Here is a 12,179-nt window from a genome sequence, read left to right as displayed (position 1 = left end):
TACACTTGAAGTATTACTTTATGCTTGGAAAAGTTCTGCCACTACCCTGCACTGGGCATCCCAGTTCTGTATCTAAATCAATACACTCTAGAACAACATTGCCTTGCATATGACAATGAACGCCAATTTTTTTAGTCTGTAGTCCAAGCACATCCAACTTAGATTATATGCTCACTCTTGCGTGAAGTTCTTCTTGTAGATTGTGTGGAGCTCTTCCCATTATATCTTTATGAAATGTTGCTATCTATGCTTCTATCTCTTGATCTTCCACTCATATAATAGCTTTCTGGAGTCTCCATTGATAGTTCTTTCCTAGCAAGCAGCTCTACTTTCTTTGTTGATTCAAAGGCGGCTCCCCAGCTGCTCACGACTTCAAGATGGGGCTGCCTTTTTATATTTATGTGAATGTTTTTGCCTTTGACTTCTATAAAGTGTCATTCATTCATTTTTAAAAATTAAAAATGAAATTGCATTGCCTCTCAAAAACTTCTTTACTGTCATAGGGTGTTTTCATCAAGTAGACACTCTTTCAATGTATTTGAGAACATTAATCCTGTATTCAAATAATTTGAATTGTGATAATGTTTATTTAATATTCACAATCACCCATGCTTAAAGAAATTAGTTGGACCCCTAAGCGGGTCTGGCTAAAAAATTTTGCCTTACAAACAACTAACATTCTCATATTTGTCACTTGACCCCATTGGACATCTTAGATTGACAGGATTCAAATCCAATCATAGATTCATTATTTTAAAACTCACTTTTAATCAAACCTGCAAATCGTGAATTTGTGTCTAGAGGCTCGCCAGCTAGCCTTAAAAACTAATTAAATCAACTAACCAGGCCACGAAAATTGGCATGAGTGTTTAATCCTATACGCTTTATCATACTGCAAATTTTCAACCCATGATGAATTCCCAGTCAAAAGATTTTAATTATTGAACATCCATACTTCAATTACCCTGTAGGCAAACAATGTTAAAAAACATAAACTGGGCTCGGGTTCAGCATTATAAACTGAGTTATTGATCACTTGGGGTTCTAAAAACTAGGATATAAGTTCTTTTCCATGGAGAGAATATAATTCTATGGTTTGGGCTCATGACGAATCACAAGATGCATTTGAAAAATTTCCGAAAATAGGTACTTGGAAATTTTAACTAAGAAATGTGTCAAAAAGTATTTTTTGGCAAATGTACGGACATATGAAAATATGCAAATGGATTCATCATGACTTAAGAATTGGCATACTTCAAGGATTTCCAAGACACAACAAAATGGTACAATCTATTTAGGCTAGCCAATCACAGGATCAAAGTTATAACATGCCGAATAGGGGTACGGATCAATCTAGATACCTTAGCCATAACAAAACAATATAAACTGGGTTTTTGATCATGTTAGCAAACTAATCAAATGGATTCGTTATGATCTCAAAATTGGAACATATGAAGTGTCTAACCCCTGGAACACAATCCAAAAATAATTTTTTCATTTGGGTCAACTGGGTCAAAGATATCATTGGTCGAACAGGGCTTCCCGGAATTGTGAACAACTACACATGTACAAAACAGTAAATGACCAACTTTGAGGGGTTCGAAACCTAGTCAAATGGATTCAAAATGACTTGAAAATTGGAACATAGGTTTTCTAATATGCTAACTAAACCATCCCAAAGTGGCGGGTCATGACACATTCCTGGGTAAAAGATATTCAAAGACAAACTAGGCCTCCTATCGCTATTTGACAGGCAGAATTGCAAATTTTGACACTAGCTAAAAATGGGACTAAAAATTTGCTAAACAGTTAAAGTAAAGTATATGTTGTAGTCTTCTACTAGTCAATAGTGCTATTATGGTCCATGATAGACTTATGAAATCTAAACTATCAACAGTTAAATAGTTCATTAGACAACAGTATAGTTATGAAAAATGCTACATTTGTTTTAGTACAAGACTTCCAAAATGATAATACTAAATAAAAAGATAGTTCACTTGTAAGAGTACCCTATTCCTTTATAGTTACTATCTTTTATGATGTTTAATGTGAATATTGCAAGAAGTTTCAAGGCCAGTGTTATTCTTGTCCATTGCCACAATTTTTTGCAAGTTCATCTGAGGAGTTGGAGTGCTCTATAGAAACACAAGCTGATAATTTGACAACTTTAGATTCAGTTAGTATAAAACAAATAGACTTTGGTGAAAGGTTGGATGTTACTCTTAATTTGAACTACAAGATAAAGTTTGTTTCAAATGAGTTCAGAACAAAGGGCTAGGTCACAAAGAAATGAAGAAGATAAGACAACATGGAAGTTATGTATTGGCAAGAAATGATATTGGATCCTGTTGTAATTATTGTAGAATGGTTGCATATGTAATTAGGTTTTTAGTTTTCACCTGTTCATTGATCATGTTTGGATGTGCTAGGAATAAGGCAAGAAATAAATAACATTCTAAACATATATTTTTATTCAAGGAGCCAAGTCACAAGGAAACGAATTTGTAATTACATTAAAATGCTTGCATATATAATTTAGTTCTCACTTGTTCATTGATTAGGTTTGGATGTGTTGGGAATATGGAAAGAAAGAATAACATTCCAATTATAGATTTTGACCTATAGAATATAGAAAATCTCCTAAACAAAATTCAATGTAGTAGGACAGCCCATTTTACATATCACACTATTAGTATGGTATATCACCTTTAGAGCTATGCTTTTTTCTATTCATTTATTAAAGACTCCACTTTTGAAAACCACTTGCTATGCATTTGGAAATACATGGAAATCTATGCATATAATAGAGGTCTTTTGCCATTCTACATATCACACTATTAGTATGGTACTCATAGTAACAGAGGGATGCGTCCCCCTCTTTTTTCTCCACACACTGAGGACTTGGGGACTCCCAGTGGTGCCACTAGATTCCACCAACTCTGCCAAGGATGTGAGGACATCCCAATGTTAACTATATGCTGATTTGACTATTTATGTTCAATGTTTGATGTTCCAATTTAATGAAATGTTCAAGTATTTACTCTTTTACATCTTTATATCTTATATTTCAATAAGTATTTCCATAACTAGAATTTTAAGTATCATATGTATAATATATACAACCCCCCTAGTCCCCCTGCCGTCCCCAAATTAAGGCCCCTTTGTCCCCCTATCCTAGAAACTTGTCCCCTAGTCCCTCCATCCCCCAAGGTGGTGTAACTATAATAGTATCTCACCATTAGAGAAATTATTTTTTCTATACACCTATTATAATCCACTTTTGAAAGCTACTTGTTATTCAATTGGCAATACATGGCAATCTATGCATAAAATAGAGGTCTTTTTCCTTTTTACATATCACACTATTAGTATGGTATCTCACCTTTAGAGTGATGCATTTTGTGATACACCTATTAAAGACTCTACTTTTGAAAACCACTTGCTATGCATTTGGAAACACATGGAAATCTATGCATAAGATAGAGGTCTTTTGTAGAACTTCTTGATCTCTACACATTATGCTTATTGAGATTGCTAAAGTGTCATCAATGTTAAGTTTAGGTACTTGATTTTTGATATTTAAATATCATATTTATTTGTTGACTATAATTAATGAGAAATTATTTGTGTTTAAGACATATATCTGATTGATGTATTGACAATGGTTTGATGATGTAATTGCTAAGGACTAGATGGAAATAGTGGAAAATGTGAAGCAACACAATATTTTGCAAGCACTAAAGGAGGAATTAGAGAAATAGCGTATTGAACTGCCCAAAAGGTAATTTTTTTATAAACTATTTTACTGTATTTTTGAAATTATTTCATATAAATATGTCCTCTCTTTTGTTTCTCTCATATTTAATATGTCTGGGCCATGTCTAGTTTTGTTTTAAGCATCTTACTTTTCTCAAATCTAAGCTTGCATGAGCAACTTTTTTATTTGAGATATAGATATTTATTATAGTATAGAACTTTTAGAAATCTCATTGATGTCTTCTAGTGCTCTGAAATTTTTAGGAAACAACTAGAAAAAATGGTGTGAAATTTGTGCCAAATTTTGAAAGAAATTTTAGTATAAATTGGGCATTCTGTAATGAAGAATTGGTCATTTTTTATATTTCTCTTGCATAATATTCCATGGATAAAGTTTATTATTTTGCATTGATCATCTTACTTTTCTCAAATATGAGCTTGTGTGACTAGATTTTGTTTAAGCTATAGACATTTTATTGTTCCTGATTTGACATGTTGCAAGCAAGTAGCTCTAAATTATACTAGTCTTGCCTAGTTGACTAGTCATTATATTTTTTTTCTATGATTTGTATATGTAGACGATGAGAGATTGAGGTTTAGTTGGGGTAGGAAAGTAAAGGAAAATTCCTTTTGAGGTCCTTGATGCATGACACCTTTTGCATCTAACAATGCTTGGATCATGAATGAAATAGGGGTTTGTATATTTGTATAAATTTGAGTATATTCAACTTCATTACAAAAATCTTTGAGTTTGGAAACATTTCATGATTTATTTTTGTAGTTGGGAAGAGGTGTTGTCTTCTATTTCCCATCTATGCTTGATCATTCACATACCCATTGTTAAGGTGTAGAGGATCATAATGGATGAGATATTTTTGCATTAATTTGAGGTGACTACAAGTTACATTTCAAGGTTATTTGGTCACATTTTGCAGAACAATTACGTACTAGCTATAAAGAAGAGTTTTGTTCTATAGAGAGATCTAGAGGCATACTATGGATTTAATTGTGTTTATGATGGAAACAAGATAATAGTGGGAAAGATAATAGTTGTGTATTAATAAACAAACATTAACAGCATTTAGAAATATTTCAGCTCTTGATCTGAAAAGGTAGGGTTATGCTTCCATTCTCTATAATACAACACACATTGTGCACAATAAAGGTGCTTAAGGCATAATCATTATAGAAAGTAAGCAATATTGTGTCTTCTATACATCGTGTGTGGTAAAGGTACTTCAGTTGTAATCACTTTTTGGTGGTAAAAAGTTATTTCTTGAAAATTTTAATCACATTGGACAATAAGAAGTATTGTTTTGAATGATTGAAACATGATTTATGTCAAAGGAAATTGTTTGATGTGTCTTAAAGAGGCTTTAGAACCCTGTCCCACATTTTGTGTTTGTAAAACAATGCCGATTCTTTTTTTCATATCATTATCATTAGAAAATCTCATGATTTTATTGATCAAATTTATGTTGGGTGTTTAACTATTTGTCTATCATTCCACCAAGAATTGAACTACTTGAAGATTGTGTGGAAACATTTCAAAATGGGTTTGTAATTCCTTTTTAAGCCATGGATCTATAAAATAAGAAGCATTGTGTTTGTATTTGTACCTCTAAGATGTCATTTGGAAGAATAGGACCACCATAACAATGATCAAGAAAGAAGGTTAGGCTAACAAATGGGTGACTGGTATTGAGGAAAAAAAGTGATGCAATGAAGATTATCTACATAAACATTTAATAATTTACTAAATAAACTATTTCCCAATCTTGGTAGTGCCATTGTTGGTTATGACATGAATTGGTTGATTTTTAACACTTAACTACTACTATTAAGGTTTTTCCTTTTTTGTTCCCAAACATAATAATAAAGGGAACAAGTCATGTGTAATGAATTTGATAATGAAAGAATTCTCTTGATATTTATATTATGTATTTAATAACATCACTATTCTTTAAAGGGTACTAGCTCAATGGAAGAGCACCTGCTTTACAAGTAGGAGGATGGTGGTTCGATTCCATCATGACCTAATATGATTAAATTAATGATTAAATAAAGTACCAAATATACTATCAAATATGATACCAAAAACTACCAAATATACTACCAAATAAAATGCTAAATAAACTATCAGATCAACTACCAAATAAACTACCAACGAACAAACATAAAAGACTAAATCAATGATTAAAATATTTTAGTCATAAATTTGGTTGGGAGATAAATGTCTAGCAATAAACTAACATTGGTCATGTGATCAAAATTAGTCACATATCTACAATTTTAAGTAGTTTATTTAGTTGTATATTATTATTTTTGTACTAGTGTTTTGCACACAGCACCAAATTTTCGCGCAAGATTTCACTTCTTTGCCCGCAAAACATCAAAATAACAAGCGTAAAAACTAACACATTTAGGTTCTCTCGTAAAAGAGATGGGTATCTCCTACGCATCGAAACCCAGAACATCCTGTGAAGAAGTACCATTTTGGTACTTCCTCATGTGAAGAAATATTCAAGCATGCGTGAGGAACCTAATCCTTGCATAAAACCCAACAATAGTTTTTACAAAATCCCTAAAAATGTGCTAAAAATGACTAAAATGCATAAAAAATTTGACGACAAGGCAAGTAATCAATGACTCACCGGAGGGTCATACTCTATTGGCTGACTATGTTGCCTGGAATGCTTGAATTGATGCAAATGCATGGGGACTACCATTTTCTCTTCAGAGCTCCTTCTTCACAAAAGACAAAATGCACAAATGAATTGAAAAAGACCTTTTCAGCCCTTATATAGGTTTTGACCTAATTTTTCAAAGTGCTCAAATTGATGTAAAAATCACCCCCTTAGCTAATTTGGCTGCTCTAATCTCATTTTTGGGATTGAATTCAAAATCTGACACACTTAAACAACTCAAAAATGAATTTTAAAATTTTGGGATTGACATGATCAAACGCTTGTGTAGTCCATTTTTTTGATACTTTGTGCATATTGGCATATTTTTAGATCACATTTTCTTCAAATTTTCCAACATTTATGGAAAAAGTCAACTCTAGTAAACTCTAGTCAACTTTGGTCAAACTTGGTCTTTTAGACCTTGAAATCACTTCAAATTGACTTCAAATTTTCTTCACATCCTTTTGATCTCTTCTATATTCTCCCAAACCTTAGATTTCTTTAGTATACTACTTTGCATCATTATTTTAGTATGTCATCTTACAATTTCACTCCCGAGGGGGTAGGATAATTACATCATTGAATCTTTCAAAACTGGCTTCAACTAATGTTGAATCTTATGTCCTCATCACTAGGGGCATCTTGTTCCCCTCTATATGGCATCATCTGTCATCTATCTTATCTTTTTATTAACTCATCAATCTTATAACAATTATTGTCAAAGTTTGATGGATAGGTATCGGGACAGTCTAACCTTGACTCCTTGGAATCGAGCCTCATTTTGGGGATGATTCTATGACTTATGATAGGTCTTGTTATCTCTGTAAGGATTTGTCTTAGGCAAAAATTCACCCAAGAACTAAAGAACTCAACACAAGCACATAGTAGACCAAAATAGACAGAGTATGATCAGAATGACAATATTCATTCAATAATTGGATTTAGAGTACACTAGGAGTGCCTGAATATAAAGGCCTCAGGAGAGCTTCTAGAATGCATAGAAGTTAGCATCATGATATGTCATACAACTAGGCACATGTCCACTAGATATGGGTTATCCTCCATTAAGAATGGGATTAAGTGCGATGATGTGATGATAAGCCTACAATGGTGTAACATGCAAATCAGTGGAGTAGACAACATGTGCTAAATGAGGAGTGCAGATAACTATGTTGTCATCATGACAACTTAGTGAATGATGCATACTCCTATGTTGTAGACACCATGTGCATAATTAGAGTTATGTAACTCAATGAGAGTTCACAAACTCCTAAGTGTCTCACCTAAAATAATAATTAAATAATGAAAAATAATTAAATAATGCATTAACCTGTAAAACTTAAGTAAGTGTAATAAGTAAATACTTATTTACACCAACAATCTATTTCATGGACCAATATTCAGTTGTTTTATCTAGACTTTGGGGGATTAAGCTCTGTTCTGGAGATAATTTCAAATTTTTGCTCAAGATTAAGCTCCACTCTAGAGATAATTCCAAATTCTTACTAAGGGTTAAGCTCCATTATAGAATAATTCTAATTCTTTTTGAGAACTAAGCTCTATTCTAGAGATAATTCTAAGCTCTCACTTTTAATCACTATTCAATGGATAGGTATTGGGATAGTCTAACCTTGACTCCTAATAATTAAGCCTCATTCTGGGGATAATTCTATGAATCATGATTAATCTTGTTAGCTTCTAATGTATAGGTATCATAATGGTCTAACCCTAATTCCTGAGAATTGAGTCTCATTCTGGGAACAATTCTATGAAGTTTGACAATCTTTGTTCTATCAAATTTGGTGTCTAGGTGTTCTATCTGGATTCTATAAGATTAAGCTTCATTCTAGAGATAATCTTAAAAAGCTAATCAATTTCAATATCTAGGTATTCTATCTGGATTCCCTAAGGCTAAGCTTCATTTTGGAGATAACCTAAAAAAGCTTATAAGTTGGTCTCTCTATCATTAATTTTGGAACCAATCTCATTTCTTGATAGATGCTTCATACTTCTAATTTCTTTGAATCAACGTGTTGCTTGCACATTTATTCAAAGAGGGGAAAACGTAATACCCCAAAATTGGCACATTGCCATGCTAAACCAATTCTAGTCTATTGAATCAATCTTAAACTCCTATTTTACTAGGCAATCTGATTTCAACAATCTCTACTTGACCTAAGTGTCAAATGCAAAAAATCCCTAATTTGCATTTATTACATACTTTATTTAATTCCAAAGTCTAATCAAATTAGAAAAGGTAAAACTATTAATCAATTTAATTTAATTATGAGTCCTAGAACTTTAATTTAATTAAATCCATCCCTTTGGCCAAAATACACATTAAGGAATTAAATGTATTTGATTTAATTAAATATATCCTCATTTTAATTATCGAGTTCAATTATTCAATTTGTAAGAATTTTCCTTAGGGAAAAATCACCCAAGATCAAGAAGCTCAAGCACTAGGACAATATGGACCAATGAAGTATGATCAGAATAAAAATATGATATTTAATTGATGTACATATGCACTAGGAGTGCTTGCATATAAAGGCCTCTAGACTAACTAAGAGTTAGCACAATGATAAGTCTCACAACTAAGCACATGTCCACTAAGAATGGATTATCCTCCATTGAGCACAGAAGTTAGTGCAATGATGAAAGGATAAGCTTAACATAGGTGTATCACACAAAAAGATTTTGTAGACACCATGTGCTTATTAGAGTGCAAACAACTATGTTTTCTACATGACAACTCAGATGATTATGCAAACTCCTGTGTTGTAGACACCATGTGCTGAATTAGAGATGCTAACTCTTGTGTTGTCAACAAGATAATTCATATGAGTATGCATACTTCTAGGTGTCTAATCTAATAAATAATAAAATAATGCATTAACCTAAGTAAACATAAGTAAAGTGTAATAATAAATAATAATTTACACTAACACCCCCTTAAGTGCAACTTAGCGGAATGCACTTAAGCCCATGAAAGCTATGATGAAAATGCATGATGGGTCCTAGCTACTAGGCCATGTTAGGTACCCATGTACAAATGCAATGAAATACAATAAAATCTCTCTAAAAATGGAGAAAGAGGAAAAACCTAATTGGAAAAACCCTCCCCCAAAAAGAGAGATGAAAAAACAAGATGCATAGATGGATGGAGTAATTAAGACCCCCCCATTTCACCATACATCATGTACATATAATAGAGAAGTATGAGAAGGACAAAACCCCATAAGAGGAAAAATTCCCCCCCATAAGAAAGAAGAAGAAGAATAAAGGAGACAAGGTAGTCCCTCCACCCCCCCCCCAAATGTAGAATGTTGATCAGTGATAGTTGCTCTAAGATGAATATAGAAACTGATCCATGAATATTGAATAATTTTCCTCCCCTTAGGAAGAAAAAATGTCATAGGTACATATGAGATGCTTCCCCAATATATAGAAAGAATCCCAAAGATGAATGGTATCTTTGAAAACTGCTCAACTATCCCTGTGTCAATACTAATGGTCGCCCCTTCCAACACTGCTAAAAAGAACAAGTTCATGTCTAGCAAGGATGGATGTAGAAAATATCCCAAAGATCCAACTATCTCCTCAAATGATAAAGAGACCTCCTATAACTACTGTACATAAGGATCCACAATCATATCAACCTATAAAGATTGATCATGTAAGGAATGGAAAAGAGGGTCAAAATGTTCCCTCCCAACAACTAAAGAAGGATCTTGTTCATCAAAGAGAAGATGTAGATCATCAATTATGTCTCCCAAATATGCTATGTAGGACTCAACAAACAAACTTGAAATATCTGTTATGTAGTCATCCCCTGATTCTGGAACTGGAAGACAAGGTGTACCCATCTGTACTGAATTACATGGACCTATCACTGTAGCAATGTATGTATGTGGAATGTACTGATGAAGTGACCTCTTCTTGCATCTATCAATAGGATCCCCCATCGCTGAACCTATTGAATCACTATCAATTTCCACAATGTATGAAGTATGGAGAGGATTAGAGGATAAGCTAGGTGAATTTCCTCAAAGTGAACATTCGTCTCTATGAACATCTCATGAGTCTTAGGATCCATAAGTCTATATGCCTTAACACTTTCATCATATCCAATGAAAGTACAAGGCCTTGGTGGTGGTGCCTTGCATTCCCTTGAAGATATGTGTTCCCATGTTGGACAAACAAAAACTCTGAAGTGTTTCACAACTGGTTTTCTTCGGCACCATGCCTCAAAAGGAGTCATTCCATCTAAGACATTATGAGGAGATCTATTAAGGATGTGATTGATACTACTTATAGCTTCAAATTCAAGTGATGAATTATGAGGCTTAGCTTGAATCATACAACTTTCCATTGACTTAAGAGTTCTAATCCTCATTGTTGCAACACTTGTCTTTTGTGGATTAAATGGTATAGGATTCTAATGATCAATACCATCAAGTTCACAAAAGTCTCTAAGTCTTGAGTTCACATATCTACTTTCATTGTCCATACAAAGAACTTTTATGGCTTTACTTGATTGCTTCTCAACATCAATCTTGAAGGCTAGAAACTTATCAAACACTTCATTCTTGTGATTAAGAAAGTAGACCCATGTGTAGTGTGAAAATTCATCAATGAAAGTGAGAACATAGCAACCCTTGCTAATTAATGTCACTAAAAAAGGGCCTGCTAGAACTGTATGAACTAACTCAAGAACAACTAATGCTCTCCAAGACTTACCTTTGTCAATCTTCTGTTCTAGATGCATATCCATTAAGCAAGTTCAACATTCACTTGTAGAAAAGTTGATTCTAGGTAGACCTTTGACCATATTTTTTGAGCTAAGTTGATGAAGATAGTAGAAGATTCCCATACTACTAAATGCCATAATTTACTTTGTGATTGTGAATGTGTCAACAAGGTATGTGAAGGAGAATTAGGTACATAGTGGGAGAAAGAATAAAGCCTTTTCAAATTTGGATTTTTTTGAAAGTGCATGTATTAATTAAGATTATTAATTTATGAGGTCATATTCAATTTTATTAAATCAAATGTACTCTCTAAATTATCTCTTCAGTTCAGAATTGGAAACTCTAAGTGAACTAGAATTGGAAAAGGAATTGAATCAGTTAACTCTTTCTCACACTCAAAAGACAATTGGTTAACTTTCTTTTCACACAAAATTTTCCATTCTAACTGAATCTTATTTCCAATCTTGATCGTTCATCTAAATTTATCTTGACCATTGATCAATTTTGGAATGCTATTTAAGAAACCCTCAATTCTTCATTTCAGGGGATGCACATGAATTATATCAAACTAATGCCAAATTGTTGACTCAATCACATTTGCATTTCTAGCTCATTTATTTTCTTGCATAGTAATTTCATGTAGTTTAAATATGCATTCATTCAGATTAATATTCTCCTTTTTTTCTTAGCTTAATATATGCACTACATTTAGATTAGCTATTGCATCTCATATAGCTTAAAATCCTTCATTCTAGATGTCTAGTTGCTAGCTTCTCATTCTGAGAGTGAATAGCAAAATCAATCTAGTTAGGAGGTAACAAATTGACTTGTTGGATTATTTTGGATGAACAAACCCATGTTCATTCTAGGATGATTCTTAATACAATGATCATGTTGAAGTGTGGTTAATTACATTAGACTAGAATTAGAACTCACAGTTAGCACCTTTTGGATAACTCTACCACCTAGGCACCACATGGTT

This window comes from Cupressus sempervirens, chromosome 11, assembly GCF_028749045.1.
Source record: "Cupressus sempervirens isolate cs-2001-9-10 chromosome 11, ASM2874904v1, whole genome shotgun sequence".
In the NCBI taxonomy this organism is placed as follows: domain Eukaryota; kingdom Viridiplantae; phylum Streptophyta; class Pinopsida; order Cupressales; family Cupressaceae; genus Cupressus; species Cupressus sempervirens.
Note: the sequence above shows the minus strand (reverse complement) of the source record.